Source organism: Mus musculus, chromosome 18 (genome assembly GCF_000001635.26).
Source record: "Mus musculus strain C57BL/6J chromosome 18, GRCm38.p6 C57BL/6J".
In the NCBI taxonomy this organism is placed as follows: domain Eukaryota; kingdom Metazoa; phylum Chordata; class Mammalia; order Rodentia; family Muridae; genus Mus; species Mus musculus.
Window position 1 is genome coordinate 68,705,423 of NC_000084.6, and position 22,365 is coordinate 68,727,787.

Sequence of the window (22,365 nt, forward strand, 5' to 3'; positions counted from 1 at the left end):
TTAGAATGTCTGAAAATTTAAATGAGAATAAAGAACGTTAAAATATTTGGGATTTCCAAAAACAGCAATTAATGGCCAATATACCCTAGTGTTATGAAGAAAAGTGAAAGAAGACAAGAATGGTAGAGATGGCTCAGTGGGTAGAGTGGAAGTGAGCAAGCATGGAGTTTGGGTCTCCAACACCCATGTCCAAAAGCCAGGTGTAGGGCCTGGAGAGTGGTCCCAAGGGTTAGGAAAACTGGCTAATCTTTTAGAGGTTTAAGTCACAGCTCCCATGTGATGGCCAACAACCATCCATAACGTGGGATCTGATGCCTTCTTCTGGCCTCCTTTGCCACCTGGTATATAGCAATGCGTGTAGGCAAAAAAAAAAAAAAAAAAATCCATACACATAAAATTAAATTTAAAAATTAAAAAGAAGGCCAGGCATGGCAGCAGATATCTCTAATCCCAGTACTAAAGACAGAAGCAGGCAGATCCGGGGAGCTTGCTGGTCCAGAAGAGGGTTTAGAGTTAAAGTCAGGGTGTATGATATGAAAGTGTGGAGCTAAGCTGGGTCACTCGAAGAGAGGACAGGTAAGGAGAAAGGGCAGGACTGAGGCCAAAGGCTGACCAGCCATCTGTAGTCAGCGAGCTGGTCTGAGTTGTTACATCTGCTGGCCAACTCTGGAGCTCTCTCCACTTTAGATACTCCTTTTTGTTCATCTGTCTCCCTTCCCATGGATCTCGCCGTTGATATTTTGGTTATAATATTAGCTATATGACTCAGAATACACAGATCACATGCTAGCCCTGTTTTTGAATGAGTTGTTACAGACAAGTTTCCTCATAGACAACCCCAACTATTGTGGATCTAGCTGTGTACCTGAAGGTACATGAGGCACAGATAACTGGATGGACCAGTCTTTTCTAATTTTTTTGTCTAGTTCATCTTTCTACATCCTGTGTCTAGTCACACAGCTGGAAGAACCACCACACTACACATATCTCAGGCCTCACCTAGTCACCTTGAAAAACTGGTTATTGGGCTTCGGGGTTGTTTGTTTGTTTGTTTGTTTGTTTTTTAAGATGTACATCTAAAAGGATCAGTTTTTATTTTCCCCTAAATCCATCATCATGTACTCCACATGTTTGAGGCAGATCTGAATTTGGTGTTGAAGTACTTTTATGAACAGGGAAGGGCGATTTGGCATGTGGGACAAAGTGGAAGTGGGTTAAGTTAAAATGTGACCCATGAAATATTTCCTGTTGTGAATACTTCCTTCTATTTCCAGTATTCACTCATGAAAGAAGCAATACATTTCCCAACACAGCGGCTGTGGTTTTCTCATAGATACACCACACAATACCACACTACACATACATAGACACAGACAGACACATAGACAGGCTCATGCACACCACCCATACACACACACACACACACACACACACACACACACACACACACACACACAGAGAGAGAGAGAGAGAGAGAGAGAGAGAGAGAGAGACTCATGCACACCACCCAGATACAGAAATACACCACACATACACAAACACATACACAGACTCATGAACACCACCCATATACACAAATACATATCACACTCACACAAACACACCTATATCAACCCCCTACTCTCTCTGTCTCTCTCTCTGTGTCTCTCTCTCCCTTTCCCTCTCCCTCCTCCAGCCTTTGCCAACACTTACTTCTTATTAAGTGCCTTGGATTTAGGATGAAAGAATATGTAAGAATAGAAACCTTTTTCACCCCTAAGCATGAAAGAGAATGTGTCCTGGCATGCCTTCAGACACAAATATAAACCACAACAGACTTCCCTCTAGCTCAAGGCCAGGTTGAAGGAGGAGCCTTAGAAATGAGGGAGTGCTGCCTGAACTTTTATCCCACTACCTGATGACATCCTCAAACTTAGCCATGCTCTCTGGGTAAAACACCTTAGATGGCTACTTGAGCTGGTCTTGCAAGCAGTAGATTTCAGCAGATACCTGCTTGAGTCCTTCAGTTCTGCTCTGAAAGCTGCTTTTCAGTGTCTTGAACTTCGTCTTCCAGAGTTCAGTTTTCTATGTAAAGGGCCATCCTCACCCCTCTTGAACCAGCCTGGTCCTTCCCACATTAAAAATGTCAGTCACCTGAGTATCTCAGGATCCTTCCACTGTTCTCCCATTTATCTTCCTCCCTTCTGTGCACAGTTTACCTCCATAGTCCTCCATGCTTCATCTACCTATGTGCCAACTACCACTAGCTAAAGACAGTGGACTTGAACTCTGTCCGGCTAGAAAGTTCAGCCTCAGCTTCAGTCAAGAGTCCTGGAGAGTTGGGTTGTGACTCAATGGTATTCTTAGCCATTGTCCCTGGGGAGATGCTTTCATGGGTCAGTGGAGGTATTCCTTGAGCAGGAATGCCTAGTTCTGTGACTCGGTGTACAAGCCCTTGTCTGTCAATAGCACCTCTCTTTGCCCCACGTCTCTGCTGAGCTGCTATCATGAGGGTCCTCACCCAGCCTTTTCCAAGCATTCCCGGGACATCTTCCTGACCCCCACTCATGTCCTCACCACACCTGGGTGTGTGGATCATGAGTTTGCTTCTTGGATCCTCAGTCAGGGTATTTTCTGCCGCGTTTAAAGTTTCGCGTGAGGATTTGCGCATGCTCTAAGCAGGCTTCCGAAATCCTATGTTCATTTGGTCATTTGCTTGCAAATATTTATTGCTTGCTCTATGCCAGACAGTGTTTTAGGTGTTGAATAAATGAACAAAGGGGCACGAGTGGGTAGAAGTGCTGCCATTCCCTCAGGCTGCCATCCTTTTACATTCGCCCTTGAAGTTTACTATAAAGCATTTCGCTTATTAATAAACTGATCGACTGGAGCAGGGTATTACTGTGGTAAACTTTGGCTATGCTAGGCATGGGGACTCCTGGGAACCCTCCAAGCTCCCTCTCCACATCCATTGGTATTTTTCCTTTGCTCCTATGAATAAACAACTGGAGTCAAACCCACGATGAGTCTGTGGATCTGACATAATAAGGCTAGGGAGAGACAAAAGCCAGTGGTGGAAAGATACTGTGCCGTCCATGAAAGACAACGTGCTAAATTCTGTGGATCCCAAGCTCAGCTAAGGGGCTGCTACCCAACAAGAAAGGGCTTGAGGACTGTGCCTTCAGCTTTTGGGGGATGTTATAGAACCACAAAGACGAAGCATCCATCTATGGGAAATAATGAAGTGTTATACATCCAGAACAAGAAATAATCTGATGTCCAGAGCTTCCCAGGGCGCCCACTGGAGTAGACATGTCTCACAGTAGGTTCATAGGCACTGATATCATGAGGTTGAAATTAGATGATGAGAATCACTATGAGTGTGACTGTGACCTCTTACACACCCTCTGGTGACTCTATTCTGTTTGCACAAATGCCGGCCTCTACATTCAGGCTCAGAGTAGAACCACAAGCAAGGGTTTCATGTCCTGGCCCTGTTCATTTCATCTCTGGTTAATTTTGTGTATTTTTTCTTTCTAGTTCCCATCTTCATTGGCTCCCTGGCTGCACCCTTTGGCTTTAAACTCTCCTAAAGATGGCTGTCCTGTTATGAAGGCTGCTTGCTAACTGTTTAAAGTCTGCTCGGATCTTCTATTATGGGCATTCTGTCCTGTCAACTCATCTGATGTCAACCAGCATGAACCACGTTACTAGCTTGCATTGCCTCTTGGTCACATAAGCCCCTCGAACTTTTATCTGTATATTGTCCTAGAGAACATGAGGCACGAATCCTCTCTTTTCTTTATCTCCGTGCACAGTTTCCCGATAGAGAGAAGCAGAGAGCTCAGTGGGTACAGCTGAATTGTTGATTTGGATGAAACTTGAACTTTAAAGGTTGGGGACAAGCAAGGGTAAATACCCATCCTGTGATGCTCTACGGAATGGGGGATGTGGGAGGGGGGATGGGGGGTGTGATTGATTGCCAGGAGAAGGCTTTACTTCTGGTGAGGAACAAGCTTGCATGGGATACTCTGAACAACATCAACATGGTCTTAAATCTCTGGGGAACCTTAAAAAGTAGAGGTTCAGATTTAGTGTGTGAGGAGAGTAGGCTGGGATCCTACAAGTCTAACAACCCCCACAGTGATGATGTGGGGCCTTGGAACACAGTTTGATTACTAAGGACTCCAGTGACAATGTTACCTTTTTTATCCCCCACACCCCTCAGTAGCTTTCTCCTCTGCACCTGTGATTTTTCTTTGTGATCTGGGTGATGAAATCTGTACCCCAAACATGGGATGGATGAGCTTTTGATTAAGATATAAGGAAGTTTCTTATAAGTTAACAGGCAGCCACCCCAAACTGAAATTCAGTCACACAAACAAAGTTTGTGAGTGATGTTCTTGCTTTCCCACAACTGGTATTAATACTCTCTCAGAAACGCTCCAAAGATGGCAAGAGAAGCTGGCGGGCATGCATGTGTGAGGGATGGATATTATTAAGACCAAAAATACCCTGTACAGACGTCATTCCTTTAATCAGAGAAGCTTAGAAACGGGCCATGGTGCTAAGGTGAATGGGGGTTAGGACAATCTACCACAATGGGAGAATTAGTCATTTACACAACCACAGAGGGACCAACTGCTCCCTTGACTCCTTTCATTCCTCCCTTAAGTTGAATGCTTGGAGTGGTGCTTCTCACTCACCCGTGAGCCCAGCTGGCTGTCTAACCTCCACCAGGGTGCACTATTTCCTTTTAATGTCTATTCCCCAGGGCTTCCTCTGGGTGATGCTAGAACCTAAGATCTTAGCATCACTTTGCCCTGCCATTGTCCCTTGCATGGTAACCCAGGCCACTGGTGCAGAGCCCTAAGCTAGGTCCATTGGGGGTTGCAAAAGAGGGAGGGAGGGCGGGAGTGTTGCTTCTTGCCATTTAGGATCTCATAAGGTAGCTGAAAAGAAAAGAGATGTACTCTTAAGACCACTAACCATATCCAGCAGGAAATAAGTTCCAAGTGAGCAATACATGGGATTCGGGCTGACGAGGACATGGGGAAACGTAAATGAGCTGAGCAGAAAGGCTTCATCGAGAAGGTAGGAATTGATTCATTCCTTGAAGGGAAGAAAGAATTAAATGGTGCCCGGGAGGTCTGCAATACCAGTTTCCAGAAATGTTCTTTCCTTCAAATCTCGTTCTCGGAACAACTCTATGAGGAGAGGAGAATCGCCGGTGGACTCATTTTGATGAGAAAAGATGCCAGTAGCCCTTACTGTGGTCCCGGTCATGTTGCTGAAGGTTTCCTGCCGAAGGCTGTGTAGATTCCGATGCAGGTCATGATACAGTTAAATCTTCCATTTCCTCTATTTTCTAAAAAAAAAAAAAAAATGCTTTACAGGGAGATATTTTAATCAACCCGAGTTTCTCTCTGGACTTCAGAAAAACCCTTACACCTGATTCCCAGCTTTAAAAAAATCGTTTATATTTCAGACCTCAAGCATTCAATTACTTAAACATTGTCAGAAACAGATTAATAATGGCAGAGCTGGGTAAAACTCCAAAATGATCTTTATACACTCACAGACACAGACATACACACACACACCATTATTTCAGGCTTCGTATTTCAAAGTTTTATCAAACTACCCCCACCCCTTAATCTAAACCATTGTTTTCCAAGGGAAATTTAATAATAAGATCCGCCATGTGTTTCTGCTTAATTTTGGAAGCCTGTGTTATGCAGTCAAAGATTCTCATTTGAAAATAATTCCTGTCCTTATTCTAAAACTGCCAGGGGGATTAAGATTTAAAAAACATGTCGCAGCTCTCAAGTTTCAGTTTTGCCTAAAGCCAAGCAGCGCTGGGAGATCAAAGTTTGGAGCGTACTTCTAAAGTTAGACCCCGTGCCTGGCTACCCCGGCTCACGGCTCACAAACGGGGAGCAGAGGCCCCACAGCTGCCTGTTCAGGTCCTGTGATGATTAGCTCAGGGCAGGAAAAGACCCCCATTCTGCCCAGGGGCAGTCTACTGAGCCCTGAAGGCACAGTAGGCCACAGGCTTCCTGACTTAAAAAACTAAACTTGGGAGGGGCTAGAACTGAACAGGAGATGTTGCTGGTGGGTGTGTGCTGCCTGCCGTGCCTACCTTTAGTGAAGGCTGCTTGACGGCATGGCATTTCCATCTAACAAATGCTTAGAAAGGGACAAACTGGGGTGGGTTTGCTGCTTGCTATTTTTAAACCATGTCTAGTGCTTTTAAAGCGAGTGGCGTGTGTGTGTGTGTGTGTGTGTGTGTGTGTGTGTGTGTGTGTGTGTCTGTCTGTCTGTCTGTCTGTCTGTGTGTTTCCTTAAGCCCCCCAACCCTATTTGCCTCCTGTTATTTGGTCCCTAATTTGCCTCTTTCAAACTTGAATAGAACTAGCCATAAATACTTAGAGCATGAGATGTTCAGATACTGTCAGAGAACACAAAGGCTGCTTGTGTGTCTCTCTATTCACCCTTCTGCAACAGTCAACCTGTCTGTGGGCAGCGAAGCTGCAGAGTTCAATTCCGAGTTCAAATCCTAGCGCTCAGAGATCTTGGACATCCAACATTAGTGTGGTTCTTGACAGTAAAGAGCCCCAGTTTTGCAGAACTGATAATGAACTTGACTACGAAACACACCTTAATCTAGCCTGGCACAAATGCTCAACTTCGGGAAGTCAGCCGGAGTGAAGGGAAGATGTAGCCTTTCCCCGTGGCCTGGGATCTGCCCTCCTCTTGTTGCTGGGAGCCTTGTACAGTTCAGTCTTTCACATGTGACTAGTGCCGTCGAGGCTTCCTGTTGAGTACTGGTCCCCTAACAGCTGCTCATGGAGAAACACACAAAGCATCCTCCTGTTTGCAATCAGAGCCTGCTCCTCGCCAGAAATGCTCCTTAGACCATTTTCACACTGAGCCCTAATGTCACAGTGGCTTCTTACTTTGGAGGCCAGATCTGCTGTTGTGCAGTTGATCATGGGAGAACAGGTGAACTGCAAAGCTTTGCTTAAGCTGTCCACGTGGCTATTTTTACCCTGGGAGGGCTGAGTCAGCTCCCCCGCTCCTTCTCCAGAACACGGTAGAACAGCTCCTTCTGTAAAAGAGCCATCACATGGGCTCTTTATGGATGCTTACTGAATCTGTCCTTAAGGTTTTACATGGCCTCTGAAGAAGGAGGCTCCCTAGCTAAATGGCTGGTAGGCAGTCTCTCTGGTACCCGAGGCCAATTTTGGATGAGAATAGCAATTCAGTTTAATCCTTTTCTCCAAATTTTGGTCCTAAAAGCTGGTTTAGGTAGAAACTTAGTGTCAATGTTATGAAAAGTTAAGGTATTTAGGGAGTGCTAGGGTAAGTGAATGTATTTGTCATGTGAGAACATACATGTAAGGTAGAACATGGGCCTGGATGTTATGAACTGAGTTGTCTTCCCCTCAAAATGTCCATGATAAGACTCGCTCCCAGCATCGCAGAATATGACTACAGTTGGAGGCAGTTTCCCAGTAGATAATTGACTATAAATGAGTGCAGCAAGGTGGGCCCTAATTCCGGGTGTCTGCTGCTCTCATAGGAAGACATTAGGAAACGGTCAGACATGAAGATTGTCTACAAGACAGAAAAAGAAGCCTTACAAGACACTAACCTTGCCAGACCCTTGAGTTTTAGGTTGAGAGCCTCTAGGCCTGATGGAAGGAACTGACAATGAGTCTCTCAGTGTCAGCACCTAGTGACAGATACCGTAGCAGATGGACAACTGGACAAGTGCAGCGTCGATACGGCGAAGTGCAGCACAAGGCCACAGACAGAGTGTCTGGCTGTAGCTGCTCTCTAAAACCCACCTGGAAGGATATTTTGAGAAGACTGGGAATAAAGAGCAACCTGTTCGTTTGGTATAGCCTATGGTCTGACTTATTTGGGGGATTCAGTTTTTAACAAGGGGGACAGTTGGACCCTAAGGACATGAACTCCTGTGCAGTTTTTATTGTGTGAATGTATGTGGTGGGGGGAGGGGGAAGGGGCTGACGCTACCAAACTGGCAATCTCTCACAATACCAGGTGCATTACAGATTGGTGTGTGGGCTTTTGTGAATTGGTTGCATATAAATGAGGAACATTTAAATAAAAAGGAGATCTAGAAACTTTCACTAGTTTGGGGTTTTTAAAATTATTATTATTTATAGCTACTTATGCACAATGCTGGCTTCCTTTCCCTGGGAGTTTGTATCAGGTCCATCTATCAAGCACAGGCAGAAAAGTGCTGTGGTCTTCAGTATTTAGGCTACCCAAGACCTTCCTGTATATGGAGAAGAGAACATGTGAGTTGAGGAAACGGGTGGGGGGGGGGGGGGGTGAGAACAGAGAACTGGCTTGGTAGATGGTGTGATTTGGTGAGAAGAGACTGGACTGGAAATGGAAAGCCTATACTCAACCCAGGACCAAGCAGGAAGCATTTGCTCCAGGGTCCACATTGATTTGAACCTATTCTAGAACTTTCCTGGATGAGTGCTCCCTAAGATTCAAAATGGAGGGCTGTACTCTTGAGAAAGCTATGGTTGTTTTTCTTATTCTAGGAACTCAATGCACCAAGAGAAAAGGCAGCCATGATATCTGGAGTGGGAGCTCCGGCTCACCCTGCAGAGGGGTGCAGGACCCATTTCAGCCAGACAGCAATGGTGGAAGCCCAGCTCCTCTGCCACTCACAGTCTGGAACCACTGCTCAGAGTCCATGTACCATTGTTCTTCGGGACCACTTCCCTTTCTCATCTTCTCCTGTCTTTGCTCAGTGTTCTCTAAGCACTGTCTTCATTTACCCTGACCTGGGAAGTCTCTTTCCATTCTTTGCCTGACCTGCTCTGGAGCAGCAGGTGCCGTTTTCCTGCATGGTCTCACTTCTCTCAGTTCTGAATGGATGAGGGCTAGAAACCAGAGTCAAGCTGGTGAAAGACAAAAAGGAAAGGATGCTTCCAGAGAGCACATAGTAGGCACTTGTCTCGCAGTGTTCTTCCCCACTGCAGTGGGCCTACCCTGAGTATGCTTCCTGCATCTATACTAAGTTGGAAAGGTCTTGTGTGGCTAATGGATGCCTCTGTTCCACAGCTAATTGACACTTTCTAGGGAAAGCTCAAGCCACACTGGCCTATTGTCTGACCCCATTAGTATTATATATAGCACATGGTAGGTCCACAACACTGATTGATGATTGGTTACTTATTGGCTCATAACTAAAAGCCTATTCTTATGGCTCTCTGGTCACAAGCACTCCAGGCACTCCATGAGAATTAGAAGAGCACTGTTATCCATATGCATGTTCATTCAAACCAGCCTCAGAGACTTCTGGTCACCTTCCTTTGCCACATGGAGCTTTCAAACACACTGCTAAGATGTTCACACATGCAGAGTTTGCTTATTTTGCTTATATTAAAACAGACGTGGTCATGTTTAGCAAGCGTCTCAAATCAGCGGCTGGGTGGTAACTGTAGACCAAGACAACCCATATCAAAGCAGCCTTACTGTTCATGGTGCTGAGGAAAAGACCAGACTCCACGGAATGGCAGGCTGATAGTGCTCTGGTGGTCACTGGGGGGCTAGAATTGTCTAAGAAGAATAGACTGAAATGAACAGGTTCTTAGGAGCACAAATTGTACAACAGGGTAACACCATGGAAGTGCTAGTTAGTAGAAGCAAGGAAGGCTCACAGGATGGAGGAAGATAAGGGTATCCGTAGTCATCTATATTGTTTGTGTTCCACACACACCGTGTTCTGAGAAGAGGACTAGACTCTTTACTTTATAGCTGAGGGAACTGGGGGTTCAATATGGGGAAGAGAAAATTCTGGGTTATACTGTGGTGGTCTTAAAATGTCGACAGATTTGGCTTGTGAAAGAGGAAATGTAGTTTTTCAGGGAGGCACCAGTGGGCAGAACTACAACCTGTGGGTTGTGGGCAAGAAGACGGACTTTGTTCCGATGTTCAGCAGCAGAGACTTCTAGCAATGAGCTCCTGGTGCACGGCAACAGAGCTGGAATGACTGGGAAGGACAAGCATCGGCTGGAACAGAGTGTCAGGAGACTCCCAAGCCTACCCCCATTTGGGATCTCACAGTCTTAAAATCTAAATATATACTTCCAAAAAGTGAGCTTAATTCAAACAGCTCCAAATCACAGAGATTTGAGATAATTTGAAATAAAACAAAGCCAAGACTGTCATAACTGTAGTTTTTTTTTTTTTTTTCACTTGTTAGCTTCTGGCATTGTAGTATCTGGAAACCAACCCACCCTCCAGGAGTGTGGGTCTGTTTGAGGGTCTTTTTTATTATGCATACATGATGCATATTCAGACACACCAGAAGAGGGCATTGGACCCAATTACAGATGGTTGTGAGCCACCATCTGGCTGCTGGGAATTGAACTCAGGACCTCTGGAAGAGCAGTCAGTGCTCTTAACTGCTGAGCCATCTCTCTGGCCCATGAGGGTCTTTTTTACACTGAAATCCTGTAGATAGAGCTATAACCTAACTACAGGGCTGCACAGTCTCAATAGACCCACCTTTGAATGTGATTATTTGAGCAACAAGGCCATACAAGGACAGATTTGGGCCTGAGAGATGGCTCAATTGTTAACTGCTAGGTTCACAAGCCACAGAGGCAGCTTGAGCTTCACGGGGTAATATCGATAGATGTTCTGTATGTGACATTGGCCTCAGTGAGTGGTATTTTGTTGTTTGGGCAAAGTCATTTAACCTCTACTCATCCTTCTGAGAAATGGTCACAGTAGAAGCAAAGACCACCAGATAGGTGCAGTGTGGACTAACCATCTTCTAAACCCATGACCTTCAACGTGAAAGTGGCAGCCTAGGTAGTTTAAGGCAAGAAGACAATCACTTCTGCTATATTATTTAGCCAGTAGTACTAGTCAGATTTCAGCATTTGTCCCAGTAGTAAACAAACAAATGATAACAACCAAACCCAGAGTAGACCACTGGTGTGGAGCGCCTCTTATTTGTAATTATATTTTAGTAATTTTATTTTTATTTTAGTATTTTTATAGGACTCTTTTTCTTGGGAAAATATCAGTGATTTATTCCCTTGGAAATTTAATGACATATAAATAGAAGAAAGGTGGGAGGTGAATGTTGTCTTTACTGTGTATGCATGTATGTATGTATGTATGTGTGTGTATGTCTCTACTTAGATATTCTGAGTCCATTCATAGAAAGCTACACCTTTGCCTGAGTGCTGCAAACTTTTTTCCTCAGTTCAGAGAAGAGTCTTCTGGAGAAACCTGAGCATCAAATGAGCAGGGACACTAAAGACAGTGAATTCACCATGGCATCTAACATGTGCTCAGCTGGAGGGAACAAGAGCTTGCAATCAAACTCTCATAAGTACTGAGGGACCTTGGCTGTTTTACATACCAAGAAGCACTGAGGTAAGATACTAATTCTATGACTCTGATGTCATCCTTTGGTTTGTCATGCTAAATGAGGTAGCTGCGTGCTCGGGACATCCTACCACAGGCCTGCAAGATGGCTGCAGTTGATCAAGATGTCATCCTACCACAGGCCTGCAAGATGGCTGCAGTAGATCAATATGTCACTTTCAGTTAGTCTTCCACAGGAGCAAACAAACCTTTCCCATTGGTCCTCATAGGGACTTGTCTTTTATCTGCCTGGGCAAGCTGATGCTGTGTAGACAATTATTGACAAAGTGACTAGGTGGAGAGACAGAAACAATTGGTGTTGAAGAAACCAGCAAACTTTCTTAATGGAGCAAATAATAATTATGTAGGCTAGTTATGAAGCGAAAGAGATGACATTGTGTAGGTACTCAATTATGCATAGTTTCCAGATGTAAAAACGATTTTGTAAATCCAGAAATCATGTATGCATGTGGGCCTGCATGCATGTACTTGCAATACATGCACACATTATAAGAGAAATACTGAGACTGAATTTTGAAACTTGATGTATGGGACTGAGAAGGGATGGAAAGTCATGTAGGGTCCTCAGGCTGAGGGTCCTCCAGGAAAAGCTGGAGTACCCTCTGAAGCCCAGAGGTCATCTGCCGAAAAATTCTCTCTTGCTCAGGGGAATTCCATCTTGTTTGTTCTTCAAGTCTTCAACTGATTGTACATAGCCCGCCCATAGTGTGGAGTGGGTGCTCTCTCATGGAAAGACAGTTGGGGACACAAAACTCTTGAGTTTCAGCTAAGGTAAGCTTACATGGGATCTTCTGCAGCAAGCTGAGGAGGGAAAGATCTTGATTTGCTGTGTCAGTTGACTTTTGATGGCAGTGACAAAGTGCCCGAGGAGATCAATGTATAGAGGAGAAGTTTTCTTTGACCCAGGGTTTGAGAAATTTTAGTTCAGTCAGCAGGCACCTCAGCTTCTAGGGTGGTGTTGAAAAGCCTGTCTACATCATGATGGGATGTGGAAGAGAAAAGCTGATTGCCTCAAGGCAGCAAGGAAGCAGGGAGCTGAAGTCCTAAAGGACAAAATGAGGTTTCCCCCAAGGTATACCCCTAGTCTTTACCACTTCCTTCTGTGTGTTCTGCCTCCTAGTCTCTACTGCCTCAAAACACCACCGTAAAATTAGGAATCCATCAACTAATCAATTACAAGTAATACCAAGGAGTCCATTCGTAGGTCAGAACTCTCATGAGATAATCACTGCTCTAAAGCCCCACCTCTGAGCATTGCATTGGGGAAAGAAGCCTTAAACATGTGATTATGGGGGTTATTTCATTCCCAGGCCACAACAATCACCTTCTGAGCCAAGTACAGATGCTCATTTCTAGGTTCATCCTGCCTGCTTTGTTTCAGAAGATGTGACAGGTAATTCAGCATTAAACATTTGTGCAAGGTACTGTGGAACGGAGGTCTGTGGGACAGTTATTTGTTTTCCTAAAAACCCATCTCTAGAGATGAAGGCAGATAAGAACAAACAAATAAACAAACCGTATCATCTCTTGGTCTTTACCTGTGAATCTTGAGGAGGAGGTTTGCTGTCATCTTGCTGTCAACTTACTTTTGGAATGATGGAAAGGGATGGTTTTGATTGCCACAGTGACCAGAGACTGCGCCTGACATTTGGTGCCTGGTTACTGGGATATCAAATGTCCTATACTTAAAGGTTGGTCCAATGCATTCTACAATGTCACCACTCAAGATAGCAATGGTTTAAGGTGAGCTGACATGCAACCCTGTCTAGTCTGATGTGGGCTCATGTCTCTAATGAAAGCTAGTAAGGGACTATGAATAGCCTTGTTGGGAATAGGGACACTCCTGCTTTGGGGCAGCATGGCGGATTGTACAAATTCCAGAGATGTTGCTCATGTTTCCATCCCCAGATTCAAAATAGTTATTACTGCCTTTTTCTGATAGATGGCAATAAAACATCTTGGGAGAGGGCATCCCATTATTTCATACTAAGCTAAAAGGATAAGACTGGAGGTGGCAAGAGAGAACAATGTGCTACAGAGAGTTTCCAGTGTGGAGAGAATTTGAGGGGTGAGATGTGGCAGCTGGTGACAGAAGCGATTGTGGTTAGCTCTCTGGCCAGTGAAGTGCAGTAAACAGTGATGCAGGCTCCCACCTTAGAGGGAGGTGTGTAGGTCTCTAACAGCTGTGAAAAAAACCCAAGAACTGTGACACTCACTGACGTCTTTTGGCTAAGGATTATGGTCTGGGGTGGGAAAGAAAACACACTGTTCTATATACTTTCAAAAAAGAGGAACCCTGTCTAGAATGTGATATGGCTGTTAGAATGTAACACCCATGCACGCAAGAAAGAGTAAGGAATGTGATCACATTACCAAGGTCTTTGGGGACAGCAACCCTGCCTCCAGTAGGTCTGAAGTGGTTCATTTATATCAATGAGCTAAGGAGGCCAGTCTGAAGGTTTCTTATGATTAGCAAAAAGGGCTCCATATGAGAGCCTAGCAAACCTGATTACCATATCACATCTTTTACTGGTACAGAGGAGCGAGCCCCTGAACTTTCCTACCAACTTGCCCAGAGGATGGGCACCGTTAGAAGAGGAAAGGATATAGTTTAAAAAGCTGTCATCAATTGAAACAACAAAAATGGAGGACTCGGATTCTGCAGAAAACACATCCTGAGACACAACCCCAATTAACTCCACATGTTTGTGGTGATGACTGAGCAAGAAGAGATCATGGTAGGTTCCCAGGCACTTCCTTCTATGTGGGGCCTCATCCAAGAGACTGCTACAGAAGCTGGCTTCCTTTAGGATAGCCTGGAGTTTAGGAGCTGTCGTACAGAGAGTCATCAAAGAATGCACAAGCCTGAGTACCAATTGGATTCAAACTGGAGACACTAAAGTCTATTCTAGGCCCTGGGTCTTAGAACTTTCTTGGAGTTCTGCTAAATTCGTAGGACACTTCCACTGTTTAGGACAAGAGTATTTCCTGCCATCAGAATCAGGGTGGCACTCTTAACTGGCAGGGCCTCTTAAGGAAGGTGTGCTGACGCTCCGTTTGCACACCTCTGAAGATGAAAAATGTCGCTGCTCTTGCCATCTCTCGGGAGGCTGAGAAAAATGATGAGCAGGGTCCTTAATGTAGCTCCAGCTAAGTACACTTAGGGAACAGAGGAGCACAAGAAAAGAAAGAAGGCAGAGTTATTGAGGCAACAATTCAGATTTAATTGCATTTGATATAGACCACCCTTTAAAAATAGTTTGGTTGTTTAAAGGCTGCAGTAATTTATGGAACACTCCGCTTGCTTCCAGGGAAGTTGACAAGTCTGGACTGAATCAAGAGAATCAGCATAAATCTCAACCGATGCCTAATTTTAGAGATGTCTGGTCCTCTAAACGAGTCTTTGCCACAGCCAGATGGGGTGGGAGACAACATTGGAGGGTGGAAACGAGAGAGGTGCCAAACTGAAGCTCAAAAGGTTAAACTCATTTTTGTGGTTGATAAATCTCAAGCAAAAAAAAAAAAATGAACTGCATTGTGGGAAACCTCATATTCTGTGAGCTGGAGCTCCTGGGAGGTGGGGGGGGGAGCTGCTGTCCCAAGGGATCCGGGCATTATGTAATTCCTGCTGTGTGTCTCTGAGCTCCTTTCCTATCACCTGCCCATCCCCAAAGGATAATAGCATAGCTGTGAGCAGGTCGCTTGCCCACTTCAGTGCTGTGCTGCTGCCATGTGTGGCCACTGCAGGTGTCCCCTTCTCCTCTGGGTGACAGGCCTCAAAGCTTTCCTTAGGTTTTGAGCACTGAGAAACTTCTGGAAGGCTTCCTGTCCCATCCATCTCTGCAGTACCTATTAGTACCAACACATGTGCTTGGATATGTTGGAGTTAGGCTTAAGTGAAGACTTAAATCAGACTTCTGAGTTCAGCGTGTGTTACAAGTCAGAGCATCTACCATTTTGAAGCCAGTGCATGACAGACGGTGTGAAGAAGGCCATCAAGATACTCCCATGGCCTTTGTGCCCCTCAGATACTGCTTCTCCTATGCATTTTGCTCTGGTGATGGTGGTGAGTGTATTATTTTACCCAAAGCAATGACAGGAGTAGAGACTTTCTGAAGTGGATGAGCAACTGCTTATTCATTTATGGGGGCGTAGTGCCAGGAACCAGAGTCTAGGATCGTAACGCATTTGAAGTTTAAGACCGTGATGGGTTTGAGAAATGTTTCTCCAAGCTTTGTTCTTTAACCATCTGATGAGAATCTCTGGCTAACAACACATTCCCAGGCTCTCCTCCTAGCCACAGAAACTCTTGCTTGCCTGAAAATCTCCTCACCCCCCTCTCCTTCTCCCTCTCGATCTCCCTCCCCTTCCTCCTCCCCCTCCGCCTCTCCCTTGTGTGTGTGTGTGTGTGTGTGTGTGTGTGTGTGAAGGCCACAGATAAACTTCCTCTATGGATCACTTTGTTTTTGAAGCAGTCTCTTGCTAAATTTAGAGCTTACTGATTTGCATAGACTGGCTAGTGAGCCCACCTCAGGAATCCTTTTGTTTCTTCTCTTCCATAGCTATAGAATTAAGTGTTGTCCTGCTTCACTCAGTTTTTTGTTTTGTTTTGTTTTGTCTTTGTTTTTGTTTTTTACATGAGTTCTGGGAATTGGGTTCAAACTTGGGTTCTCCTGCTTGCCCCTCAAGCAGCGTACACACTGAGCTACCTCCCCAGCCCCAGAATCAACCTTCCTTTTTCTCCAAATTGCCCAGCTGTCTCTGAGGTTCAATGATCACTTATGTAAGGAGCCATCAGTCCATTTTGGTGTTCCTGGTGAAAGAGAATGTTGCCTGAATCCCGTTGTCAAGTGTAAATTTGTTACTGCACTAAGGACCAAAGGGTCTTTGAAACTTTGGAAGACTCATGCCCAGAATCTCAAGAAAAATCAAAAACAAAAACAAAAACAAACAAACAAACAAACAAAAAACCCTAGCTATGTGGCTATGGGACCTGTTCCAGTTGCCTCAGCCTTTCTCTACGCACCTGAGGAATGCGCCTATCAAGGTCTTCATTGTGAAGATCATAAAGCTCTATAGAGATCTATAGTGATCTATAGTGACTCCCACTGAGGGTGGGCCACTTGGCCAGGCCAGTAAGCATCTGTGTGTCTTCCCCTACCTGCACTTAGTGATTGCCATCATTTTAAGGGCAGGAACAATTTCAGAGGTTCCTGTCATTGTCATTGTCAGCATGGCAGGGAATATGGTAGCATGCAGGTAGACATGGCGCTGGAGAAGTTGCTGACAGTTTTACATCCAGATCCTAGAGAGAGTGGATGGGATGGAGGGAGGGAAGGAGAGAAGGAGGGAGCACCCACGACTGGGTCTGACCTGAATTTCTGAAACCCCAGATGAGCTGTTTGCAAGAGAGCTGGGTACAACTGAGAGACTTTGACTCAATGAATAAGGTAGAGAGATACCGGGGAAAACTCCTGGGGTCAGCTTTGGGCCTCCACCTGTACTTACAAACTTGGGAGTATGCACAGATATATAGGCAAGCAAAACACCTATACACATGGTGGAATGGGTCTATTCACCACAGTGTCTTATGATTCTAGTCATCAAATCTGAGGACCAAGGACTTATTCCATGGTACTAGGTGGGACTCAAATTCGGGAAGTTGGAATTCCCACTTGTTGCTTTTAAACAGCCCCTAAAACCATTTGTTTCCTCTGGAGATCTGCAGGCTATAGAACTGTTCCAGGACAGGGGGTGGGACAGGTGCTCCCTTGGTGCTGAAGGAATCCTTTGAAGGAGGATTCTGAGCCCAGCCTGAGAAGTCCCCCGCTGGGCAGGAGGAAATGCTAACCCCTGCTTGCTCCAGGAGGCCAACAGAAAGACTGGCCAATTCTTCCAAGGGCTCCCAGAAACTCCGCAACCCGTTCTCTCTCACTGACGGGACAGATGAGAGAACGAAGCTCACGTTCATTATTGTGACATAGTTTTTATACAGACTGATTCAGTGTATTTATATAGAGCCCAATATTAAAACCAATTTATTTTTCCTTCTTGCCCATTAGCTGTCCTTTCCGACCCCCCCCCCCCCGCCCCAAAGCAAGTTGCACTATTAAAGGGAAATGCTGAAGTGTAGAATTTTCTTTATGTCCATGTGAATACTGAAATTTGGGAAAGCACAAAAGTCACCCATTCTGATGTGGTCTTTAGGGGAAGAGCTGGGGGGGGGTCTTCTTAAAGGGGAAGGGTCAGTTAAAAAATAGCATCCATTCAAAAGCCCAATCATTCCTAGTTTTAAAAAGAAATCCTTTGTAAGAATGAGGCATACAGTCTGCTGACTCGGAAGCTGAAGATACTTTCCCATATTAATTCATTAGGTTTTTTTTTTTCCCCTCTGTCTAATTAGATCCACCTCATTCTTACAGGATTACATGTATTTTTAACATCTGTTTTTAGAATGATCTCTTGTCTGCGGACCAATGATAACACACACATTCAAGAGCAGAGTCTGAAGTCTAAATGCATGGTGGGAAGGAAGGTGATTTTCTTCTGCCCAGTTAAAACACCTCGCTGAATAGATTATTTGCTCTTTGTTGAGTTTTATCTGCTCTTTGTTCCTCGGCTCAGAAGAGCATATCTGCTTTCTACTGTTTCTTGCTTGTCTCTAATCCTACACCCAGCACCTAGCCTTGCCTCCACCCCCTCCTCCATCTCCCACCCTCCTTCATTAGAAGGTTCCCTCTGTTCCCATTTCCTCTTTTACTTCATCGAGAGCAGCTGGGCTATGTGCTCACAGCAAATTAGCTGTAAAATAAAGCACACTCCCCCCTCTTTTTCTTTCTTTCTTTTTTTTTTTCCCAGGGTGTTGTGAAAGAGAAAAGATGGTTAGAGAAATTATCCTATGCTAAGCAAGTGTGGACAAGGATCAAATAATCAGAAGACATAAGAGTGCTAGAGGCTTCACTTACAACCATAAGCCATAGGAAGAGCATCTCTCTCTTGGGGGTCCTGACTACACCACTTTGGATGCTCACTCTCAAGTTCCTGACCAGTGGCATTTTCCTCTCGGTTCCTGACTTTCACAGATTCCCCCCACCCCATGAAGTCCCAATTGGAATATGAGTTCTTTAAAATATTATAATCGAGCTGCAGTCCCAGTGCCTTTTGGCTCTGCTTTTCCGTATGTGTTTAAAAATGCAACAGCAATTGTCATAGTTATTCATCAATTTAAAAGGCATAAAGGCATAGAAATTGGGTACAGTCTCAAGAGGAAAAAAATGGTTCTTTAAAACAGAACAAGACAAACAAAAACATGCATATACAATGCGTGCACTCCTATCTATTGGTGTGTATATGATTGTAGACACACATGGAGAGGTCAGAGGACAACCCCAGTGTCTGTCCTTTCTTGTTGGAGCCATGGCCTCTTTGTTTCTCTTTTACTTACACTAAGCTTGCAGGTTGGAAGCTTCTGTGACTTCCTCTGTCACCTCCTTCCATCTTCCCATAATCGCTTGGAAATTACAGACCAGTACGAAGTATCTGGCTTTTGTGTGTTGTCTAGGGATTTGAACTCGGGTCCCGACACCTGTGCAGCAAGCACTTTTTACCCTCAGAGTCATCTGTACCAGTTTGGGAGTTAGTTCAAAGTCAGGAAGTGGAATCAAGCTGGCCCAGAGCAAGATGCATAATTAAACAAATCTTTAGTACCTCCACGAGGCTTCTTGACTCTCTGTGTTAATGGTGGATGAGGTTACATTTCAGTCATAGTCTGTGGGGTTTGAAGAATTGACTCCCACCTCTTCTTCCACCTCCACCTCCAACAAGGTCTTGCATTTGCTAGGCAAGTGCCCTACCATTGAGCTAAGTTCCCAACTACTTTCACTTTTACTTCATTAAAGGCGTACCTGCTCAGTGATAATGACTGTTATCAGATGTGAGTGTAACACACCAGTGTACTTTTATTCTTTGACACACACAAAACAAACATACGATAGGTGGGTGAACTGAAAGAATCCACCAGGTGTGGCCCCAGGGAAGTCACGGCCACACTACTGCTCACTCTGTTTGCCCGCTCAGAAATTATCTATTTTTTAATCAAGCCATGCAATATTCTCCTTCCCAAACAAGCGGTGCCTGTTGCCTAAGTATGTCGGGCAGCAAAAGGTCTATATAAGTATCTCAGATTTGTTTTGTACCTTTCAAGTGCATGCAATTATAACTTTAACATTAGTTTATTTAAAAGGTGCTCAAGGGAACTTCTTAGTGGAACACACACACACACACACACACACACACACACACACACACACACTAAAATTGAAAGTGGTGATCTGGAGCAATTGCTTAGAAGTCAAGCACACTTGCTGCTTCTGTAGGAGTCTTGGGCTCAGTTCCCAGGATTCCACATGGCAGCTCACAACTCTAGTTGTGCATACATGTGGTGCACATACACACAGGCAGGAAAAGCAGTCATATGCATAAAAGTGTGGGGCTAGAGAGCTGGCTCAGAAGTTAAGAGCACTAACTGCTCTTCCAGAGGACCCAGGTTCAAATCCCAGTGCCCACATGGCAACTCACAACTGTCTGATAACTGTCCAATATCTGACACCCACACACATACATGCAGATAAAACACCAATGCACATAAAATAAAAGCAAATAAACATTTAAAAAATTGAAAGTGTGAGTTAGGAATGACTGTTGCCCCATTACATAACAACCTTAATATATAATTTCTCGCTGTTTATAAAAAATTTCAAATGAATTTTGAATATTGAGTGTAGTAAAAAAAATCTGATTACCCATTTAAATAGAAGTAAGTAAGTAAATATTTTCATTTTATTTCTATCTCCCTTTTAAAAATGAAATGTAGTTCATGCTGTCAGAGCATTTGTAAGAGAAGAAAGTTTTTGAGTTGTCATAAGACGTTAGCAGGACTACGGTAGAGGTCTGGGTTTTGCTCAACGCAATACAATTAGTTATGGCTCCTCACTGGCATGGACAGCACCTTGTAATGAAAGGGCCAAGACCCGTGAAGTGGGGTATACAGGTTCTCAGGGCTGTAGAGCTGCAGGGCACCGTGTAACGGATAACCAATAGCTGCTTTCTGCCAAGTAACATTTCTTAAAATTATGAATGAATGCCTTCCATCCATTCAGTTTGTTTTCAAGTGCTTCAGTAGTCACACATGGCCAGTGGTTCCCATAGGACAGTGCAGGCTGGCGCACTTTCTGTGACCACAGAGAACTCTACCTTCAGCTGAGTTGCTTACCAGTCTACCTGACATCTTGAAGTAGATCTTGAAAAGGGAATAGCATCTTTTCTTTAGTCAACACAACTTCTCCTACTACTGGAATCAGGCAAACAAGAGCAGAGGAGAGAAACAGCCTTGTGGTAGCATTTGGTCCTGAACAAAGGGTTAGAGGGTAAAATGGGGTTTGCTTAGAATTTGGGGGTGGTGGTGGTTCCCTTAAAGAATGCTAAATGGAAAGCAACATAACTGAGAAAGAATTCTGGACCAGACTATGGTGTCTAGATCTACTCAACACTTTGGAGCTACGTCATCAAACGGAACTGAATTCTCTGCTTCTTCTTTTTTTTTTTTTTTTTTTTTTGATGGTAGCACTACAACTTCATCAAGTTACTATGGAAATTAAGTGAGATATGGCATGCAAGGCCATCATCACAGTTCCTGACTCTCATGACCGTCTAGTACATGACAGCCATTATTATTACATGGAACATAAACTGCTTTAAAATCTGCTGTAAAGAGATTAGGAAGCTCTCACAAAATCTTCTGTCTTAAATCATCTCTCTAAAAGCGAGAGGGATGTTATGAAGGGGAGTTTCAAAACTCTTGCTTAGTTGGGACGACCTTTCTGTTATTGTCACCCATGAATGATGGCTTGTCCGAACAGTAAAATTATGGGCCCCAAATCATTCTTTTTAACTGAAGAAAGTGAGTTTTTCTTTTATTGTTTGTCTTGGTTTTGTTTAACGACTTTACTTAACCAGATTGAAAACAATCTTTTTTTTGTTATTGTTGTTTTTGTTTTTTGTTTTTTGTTTCCATCAGGGGGTGTCTTCATTTGAATTTCCAACTAATTGGGTTGAGAGGCAAGAATTCCAAAGCAAATAGCTTATGTCAAAGAGAGTGGGTTGAAGTTCATCTTTGCCTAGGTTCCTGAGTTAACCTTTGTCTACCAAGGTCTTACTTAGCCTAAAAGAAATATGTTAGTTTCGATGCTTAATTATCTTGTCTCATGAAGCCATAATGTAGAAAAAGAATGTAGATTTTCAAATATGTTATGAAACCAAAACTTTTTGTTGTTGTTGTTGGTAGAATATGATTTTAATATTTTCAAAACCAAAACTTTTGTAATCTCTGACTTGTCCCTTAAAGAGATTATGCCTCCTAGGCTATCTCTATCTATCTATCTATCTATCTATCTATCTATCTATCTATCTATCTATCTATCTATCTATCTATCTATCTATCTATCTATCTTCATCTATTATGTATGTATGCATGTATGTATGTGTCTATCATCTATCTATCTATCTATCTATCTATCTATCTATCTATCTATCTATCTATCTATCATCTACCATGTCTGTCTTTCTGTCTATCTTCATCATCACCATTTGCCCAATGTATATACCTATATTTACCTTTGTTTCTGCATGGAGGTAGGAAGATGAACAGAGATGGGTCTGTCTAGGTCACATAGTATTTACACATACAAGATGCCTCGTTCTTTCTCCTCAATATTGGAAGTTACAATGAATTTTCTACCCCACTGGGTTGTGATGCGTACAAAAATATGTTAACATACATTAATTGCTTGGCAGAGTACTAGAAACAACATTACTCATTAAGTGTTAACTCCAATTATAACCCCACAAAGTATCCACTGTGTAGCTAGATAAATG

At 43.8% G+C, this 22,365-nt stretch overlaps 2 long non-coding RNA genes across 10 annotated transcripts in view; both read left to right on the forward strand.

The window, feature by feature from the left end:
- Positions 1–3,887, forward strand: part of Gm30821 — a 118,298-nt gene extending 114,411 nt beyond the window's left edge. For all 9 annotated transcript variants that reach the window (XR_001782510.1, XR_001782509.1, XR_001782508.1 and 6 more), the window contains one exon: positions 3,520–3,887. This is a non-coding gene — a long non-coding RNA (predicted gene, 30821). The remainder of the gene's footprint in view (positions 1–3,519) is intronic.
- A 4,333-nt stretch (positions 3,888–8,220) lies between these two features.
- On the forward strand, positions 8,221–12,804 carry Gm41766. Its single transcript, XR_877527.1, has 4 exons — positions 8,221–8,309; positions 11,249–11,421; positions 12,080–12,204; positions 12,744–12,804. It is a non-coding gene; the product is annotated as a predicted gene, 41766 (long non-coding RNA).
- The last annotated feature ends 9,561 nt before the right edge of the window (positions 12,805–22,365 follow it).